This window comes from Hirundo rustica, chromosome Z (assembly GCF_015227805.2).
Source record: "Hirundo rustica isolate bHirRus1 chromosome Z, bHirRus1.pri.v3, whole genome shotgun sequence".
Lineage (NCBI taxonomy): Eukaryota > Metazoa > Chordata > Aves > Passeriformes > Hirundinidae > Hirundo > Hirundo rustica.
In genome coordinates this window covers 2,879,036-2,886,802 of record NC_053488.1, presented here as the reverse complement: position 1 = coordinate 2,886,802, position 7,767 = coordinate 2,879,036, and positions in this window count along the sequence as shown.

Genomic DNA, 7,767 nt, shown 5'->3' with positions numbered 1-7,767 from the left:
CATCAGGCAGTCTGTCACCCAGCTGGCAGACACTGAAACACTGTCAGAGGGCAAGCCAATAAAGAAGACAGACACACAATGTTTTTCTGCCCTATGACCACCATTTTAGTTATGCTAATCCAACAAATTGAACGCAAGAAAGTCTACTTAAAAGGCAATGTCACGCTCCAGCTGCCAAAACAACAGAGAAATTGCAGCGATGCTGCTTCCAAAACGTGCCCTCTCCACGTGCACACGCACACGTACACACACACGGAGTGGTTATGTCACACTCAAAAGTAACGCTGAATGTTCCATTTAAAGGGAGCCAAGCAGACAAGGGAATAAATTAGTGGTGTTAGAACAGCTGGAAATGGATTTTTCTGTCTGGCCTTTTTCAATTTGTTCCCATATATTGCATTAAAATTCTGTTTTCCGCCGTATGAAAGAGGGGAAAGAAAAGCAGCAGATAATAAATTCCTAGTTTAGCATTTCCATTGTCTGCCATGTTAATGGGTTTTCCCAGGCTCGGGGCTGTACCTTACGCTATGGGGCAGGCTGTAATAATTCCTCTGAGCAACTGGCTGTTACGCTTGAGTATTAATCTGTAGGCTTAATTCTGCATCAGAGGATAGACCCTTGTTAGAATGTTTTCTACTCCTTTTTCAGCGCAGACCAAGTGTACAAACATAATTTCTTTCCCGTGATTTAAATAAACATTTCCCGTGATTTAAATAAACATTTATTTCTATGGCATGGGATTCACCAAGAGTTACTTGTAATAAGGAGACAATTTCATTTTGGTTTCTACTATTTTAATTTTAGAATATGTTTTAAGGATAATGAGTTATTGTTTTATTGGATTAAAATAGGACCATTGTTCCTATATTTGGAGATTCTTTTTCAAGAGCTTGTTCTGTACCAGCTCAAATCTCTTGTGATTATATGTCTTTCTTAGACAAGCTGAAAGGGGGTCATGTTACTAAACTGAGACTTTGCTTTTTTAAGAAAAGGGGTTTGGGTCCTGTAACTGGTAACTGAGGCCAAACACTGTACTGTGAAGCTGAATGAAAACCAGGCTCTCCAGTCAATTTCCTGCTCAAGGAATTAAAGGATGGCAAAGAGGACCTTGAAGCCAAAAATCTATGAGCTGTTTTGATACTGCAAATCTGAATCCCTCAGGGAGGCAGTAGGAGTACTTTCCTCCTCACAGAGCAGGGTGGGTATCCCCTGACAGGTGGGAAAGTGTGTGAGGGGTTTCCATATATAAAACTATTTATCCACCTAATTACAGACAGAAAGAATCCAATAAACTCTCATGAGAGAAAGATTAGCGAGAACATACAGATCTTTGGCTCATGACGTTATGATTGCACTCAACCAGTTTTGGGGCTTCAGTGCCCCTCAGCCATTCAGCAGCAGCCTGGGAAAGGTCTGAAAAGGGATTGCAACAATTATTGACCTCACGGGCCATAAATCTTCCAGCACTGCTATTTCTTAATTACCAAGACACCTGGTGAAAATCTGCAATTCCTGAACAACTGTCCAGGCATGCCCTTAAAGACACAAGCACCATGGCAGCTTTGGCTGTGTTCGCATCCCACTCTGCAACTCGGTGCCCAAGAAGGTGTGAAGCACAGATCCCCATGGCTGGCTCCACACGGAAAGTGCGATTTCAAGCGACTCTTTTAGGTTCCCCCAAACCAACCCTGGAATATCAAGTAGATGCAGTAAGGCCTTGGAGCTTGGCACGCTTCGGGGCAGAGGCAGGGGAATGTTCCACCATGGAACCTCCCTGTGGGGCTTAGGGCTCTCCATGCTGCTTCCACCTGCAGGCAGGGGGCCTGGGAATGGCACTTTTGGTTTCTCTTCTGCTTGGGGAAAGGCAGCAGTCGCCAGAGGTTACCTGAGAGAGCACAATGTAAGTGGCAAGATTTAAAACTTCTGCCGTGGCTCTCTCAGTGAGACCCAGGGCATGTTACACTTAGTGGGGGAGTGTAATACACCTGCCTTTGGTGTCTGTCTTTCCATCTGGCAGGCAGTAGACTGAGGGAAATTACACGCTTGTACACCCAGGATAGCTTTATGTAGTTTGTGTCTCAATGAGTTAAACATCCTTGGGTTACTAAGAATGAAGAACCTCTGATTTCTTTGGCCTACTGCTACACCATGGCTTGTTCAAGTAAATCCAGGCCCTCCAGAAACCTTTGCTACCATCAATTATATCTACCATCTAGCACAACCCCAGCCTTTCAGCCATACTTTCTGTATCCTCTCATTTCCAGTCTGACTGGCACAACAGTTGCTTTCAGGGAATGTAATCTTTAATTAATCAACTCACTAGCAGATGTTTTCTGCAGGCTATAATTTCTCATCTAAAAAGACATTTTTCTACCAAGAAAATATGAGGCTGGTAAAAAAAAAAAAAATCCCCAAATTGTAGCTGTAAAAAGTAGTAATTTCCTCTGCTGTAAACTTCATCCCATCACTCCAAGTGATGTGATTTGGCAGCCAAATCTTCAGGGTCTCTGCTGTCAGTGCCCGTTATTGCACCTTCTGGTGAATGCTGGAGTGTTGAAGCACCATCACAAATATAAGAAATTATGCTGCTGACTTGTTTTTTCCCAGTGATGGTCGAACAACCAGAGCAGGAATAATAACACTTTTTATTCCGCAGTTGACCATAGTGAAAACTGGAGCAGAAAACAGGAAAAGAGATTCCAAAGCTTATAACAAATAATCTAAATTGTTCATTGTCCTCTGCAAATTGTAGTTTTACAGTTATTTATATATAGAACTGAAAAGTGTTGATGTATCCCTAACCAAAGTTTTATAAATGCTAGGAAAGCACAGTGAGGCCCTGTCCCTTAGCAGAGTTTCATGTAGCTGCTATCACAGTATAAAAGCTGATCCTTAGCAATTCTACTAGACTTGAAACTTAATTTTATGGATGCATCACATCCAAGAACATCTAGGGTCCCAGAGAATGTTAGGGTTAACTCTTAGTCTAAGGTCACAGCCTGTGGCTGTCGAAATAAAAAGATTATATGGCATTCGTACCAATCTATAATTAAAGTTATTGAGCCAATTTGCGTACCACATATTCATATAGCTAAAGTCAATATCTATCTTTCTTACAAAACTCAATCAATCCAATTTATCTGTATAGCTGTCCCACTTTCTTGTGTAGCATTGTGAGTTCTGCCTTTTGTTTCCTTGTAAATATAATAATAAATAATATTTGGTAATCTGTGCCACATCTCCAGCACCTTTAGCCTCAGACAGGCACAGCCCAGTGCCTTCAGACACTGTTGTCTGTTTGCAAAGGGCAGCAGAATTGGGCACAGGAATAAGGGTTGAACTGCAAGGTTCAAACTGCGGAAACAGCAGCAAGCATCTGAGCACCAGAGCCCGCGTTAAATCTTAGGTGCTAATGCCAGAATAGATCTGCTTTAGTGATACAACCTAAAGCAGAACTTGTGGTCTGTAAAATCTGTCTGTCTGGGCTACTGTCTAATCACTGTGGCCATTTGCATTCCTACTAGCAGCTAGAAGAGAGCTGGAAAACACAGGATGTACATTTTCCTCTCACTCATTTCCCTGCTTTTCCAGTCCTTTCATGCTTTAATTAGACTCAATAACATGTCCAAACACCTCCTGAATGGGAGATCTCAGTTGAGAACTTCACATTTGACAAAGTTATGCAGAGGGCAAGCCAGCAGGCAGCTCTTGTCGCAATGACCAGAGTAAGAGTACAACTTTTACTCCCACAGCAAGCGTAGAAAATCTCAGTCTGAGCTGAGAAATCACACAGGAAATCCCCTTAACAAAACAAAATTTTTTACCACTGATACAAATCTTGTAGCAAGGCACAGTGGCTCTTCCTACCCAGTTCAGCATTAACCATTACAATCCGCCTCAATAAAAATGACTGGTGTTTCTTCACGTCCTATCACTTTAGTGTCGCTGTGTGGCCACTGTACATTTTTATTTGGGGCACATCTGAAGTCTGTAGATTTGAAGAGGCTCACTCCAAGACAGAAATCAGAAATTGGGTAGTTAGGACTTGTTGAAGACTTGAGTGCACAGCTTATTGCACATTAGCAGGGAAAATGAATATAAGAATATCACCTTTATTTTAGTATTATTGACATTTCAACACAACCCAAATCCACTATAAAAGCAGGGTCTGCATTGTACTAAATAATGAATAGGAACAGGAAATGTGATCCTGTCCTAAAGGATTTCCAGTCCATTGGGAAGAGAGTGTAATATAAAAAAATAACATTCAGGCAAAATATGCAGTCATAAAATTCTTGAAAAAAATGGTTTTTTCATTATCATAATAGTCATGTTTTCCATGCTCAGGACTAGATCAATTAACTGAACTGCCTATCACAATCCTTAGAGCCACAAAGTGAAGCCTTCAGGCATCATTCCAAACACCAGAGTCCTGAGCAGTATTAAAATATTTCCTCCCAGAATAGGAGGGGAGGGAGGAGAGCTGGACGTCCATGATAGGATCTCCCCAAGCTGCTTTCCCCCAGCCAAAACGTGACATGTTCATCCAAAAAACTATGGTAACCTATGAACTCTTCAGAAATTACCAGAGGTTTTGCATACTTCTGGTAATTTTTAAAGAGTCCATATGTTATCATACTTTTGGTCAAAATGTAACAGGCAAAATGGGAACCGAAGCAGACACAGCATTGAAGGAAGCTTCAGAAACTAGAGTGGGAAAAGAATTTTTCAGCACCAGGCCAAAAGAGTCCATAGCACAATCAAATAATGTGTTTTCCATATTTGTATTGATGCAGCTGTATTTTAATGAGCAGAACTGGTAGTGAGTTAATGACTAAGAATGTGTCTTGCAATTATCAGCAGTTCAAGGAGGGAACCCACCTGCAGGTGCAGCAAGATCCTCTCTTTCCTTTTGGAACAGAGCCTCTGGAGCTTAGAATGGATTTGCCCCTTGAGGACGGTCTCCCTACAGGTGTTAGACTTAAGAACCTAAGATTTGCTGCTAAGCGTCCTGGGGATACACTAAGGTCACAGATGCTGTATGCCACATAGTATTTTTTTCATGGATTCTTTTTTATTGCTTATAAGTTTTCTGCCTTGCCTGCTACTTTCATTCTGTAAAGTTCTTTTGGTCCCTTTGTCAAAAACCTTGGTTTTGTAGTTACCAACCACTTCACTTTTTCATACTTCAAACAAAGAACTGCCCAGTAGGAGCTCCATAGGTAGATATGTCTTACACCCTCCCCACCCCTTTGTCAGGATTCACCTTTTTATCCACTCACAAATCTCAGCCTTCAAAACTCTACAAAAATTAGACAACTTTTTCTGTTGTTGCTCCCTAAAAAAAAAAAAAAAAAAAAATTAAAAAAATAGTTCTTTCCTCCTCACAGCCTGAACATTTCCCTACTCTCCTAAATTACTTCCTATGTAACTTCCTAATTCTATGTAACCAATACCAAGGACATGGTGGAAGAGGCTCAGTTTGTTCATTTTTTTGCCTGCTTAGGTTCCCTACTATCCAGGCAGTATCTCCCTGTTTATCACAGATGAGCAAAACAGCAGGGACCAGCCCTTCTGGAAAGCTGAGGCTGGCTACAGAATTATTAACAGCTCTGTAAGGAGCTGGTTTCTGAAACTTGGTCAGAGTGGAAGAAAAAGACAAATTTTTGGTTGGCCAGTCTGTGTATCTGTATTCTTTCACAGATGTTTAAATGTCTTCACAAGTCTTCTAAGTTCCATTAAGGCTTTCTCCTTCAGGGTAGTGCTACTGATCTACAAAAGCAGGAGCCCCACTAAAGGCTAGAAAGTAGAAAAAGTTACTCTAAAATGATAGTAAATAGATAGAAATGCCCTAATTCAGTAGAAATAATTGTTATTTATATAAATTTTGAATTATTCCTTGTTTCTCTTCTGTGCATAGCTAAATAACTCTGAAAAGGCTACAGGAGACCAAAAAGCCCAATGAGAAATTATTTCTCATTCAGCTTCAGTTTTATTATGATCCTTTGTTTCAGGCTCACAGCAGCCAAAGATATCACAATATTGCATTTTAAAATATTTTATACTCCATACTAAACTTCTGACACATTTCAAAGACTGCACAAATGGACTAACATAGGATCTACACTCTCCTATGTTAGAAATATAATTTTTTTATATATAACTTAAGATCCTACAGAGATTTTTAACCCCTTTTACCCCATCCCCAAGCACAGTGGTTGAATTGTGAGCACCCTGACTGAAGTCCATATGATGTTCAGAAAACGTGCATGCACCATACAGTCCCACAAGGGCCTCATGTTCTTATTCCTTTCCTGCTTTAGTGTGCTTTGTTGAGCAGTGTTAAGGATCTGAATAAATGCTCTCTGCCAGCTGGAGGTAGCTGTGACTCTGTGATGAATGAAGCAACCCCGTACTCTTGTGGGAGCCTAAGTTTACAGCATGATAGCCTCAGTTAGTGTAAATTAGCTGGAGCCCTTTAAACTTAATGGAGTAGTGCTGATTTACTGCCTGGGAAAATGGAGATGTTGGTTACTGCGGAGTGTGGCTCTCAGCAGCTCATTAATGAGATCTAATGGCATCATATTTTTATACCTCACAGAAACCAGATTGAACGCCTCTCAGCCATTTAGCTGCCCTGGGAGAAAAAGGCTGAAAAGTGTGTTGTAATTCCTGTACTAATCTCTTGTCTATGGAACTGGTGATTCACACTTGGATTCTGCAGATAAAGAAAGCCTAGTTATGTCAAATTCTACATATCCATCCAGTTCTCAAGGGAGTTTAAAAAATGTACACACTTTCGAGGACCTCTGACCCGCTTTTCCAATTGACAAGGTGATGATCAGTCAAAGGCTAGACGTGACCTAAGAGGTCTTTTCCAACCTAAATGGTTCTGTGACTCACAGCCAAAAAAATCCTTTCTCAAATGACAGGATAGTTGAGGCATCAGCTAAACTTCCCTGGCTGATACATCAACATTTACTGTAATCCTTTTTCTCTTCAACCAGTTTATCATTCATCTTTAATGATTTGTCTGGAGATTGCTCAGCACTATACCAGCCATGAAGATTCTTCAGGTTATGTTATGCCCTGCAGGCCCCTCATTATCCACTCTCCTGATTCCAAACTACATTGGGAACGTCACATTTTGGCCAAAGCAAATGAATTGTTCATGACAAAATTTACCTCAAGAATTAGTGCGTTTGAAATCCTGCGCCAAGCAGGTAACAGTAGCCGGCTGTTCTGAGTACACTGCTAGGATGAGCATTTTATTGTTCTCTTCTCCAAACCACCCTTCATGAATGCAATCCCAAAATCTGACATACTTCCAGTGTCACAGTTAGAGTCCCTGAACAGATTGTTACTCTCAGAAGTGAAATCAAATACAGTAAATTGAAAGCACTTCTGACTCCCTCCTACCCTGAGGCGCACGAATGACAAGTGTGCACCTGCAGAGGGAGGCACTGATCACTCTCCTTTGTTCAGTTTTGCTTTTTGAAATGCCTTCTGCCTTTTCTCCCGTGTCTCATCAGCCAAAAAAAATCTGAACCTTATTTTGCTCTTTAATAGCATTCAGCGGATAAAGATGACCTTATGGCAGGAGGAGGGAAGGCTGATAAACTGTCGCTTTCCAAAAACGAAAATTTCTTTCCTGAAGGGTGGCCTCTGTTATTTTCAAGGTGTAGAGTGACGAAGGCACATCCTCCTATGAATTATTTCATGCCACGAGGCATGCTGAAATAAAACGTTTTTTGGGGGGGTTTTTTG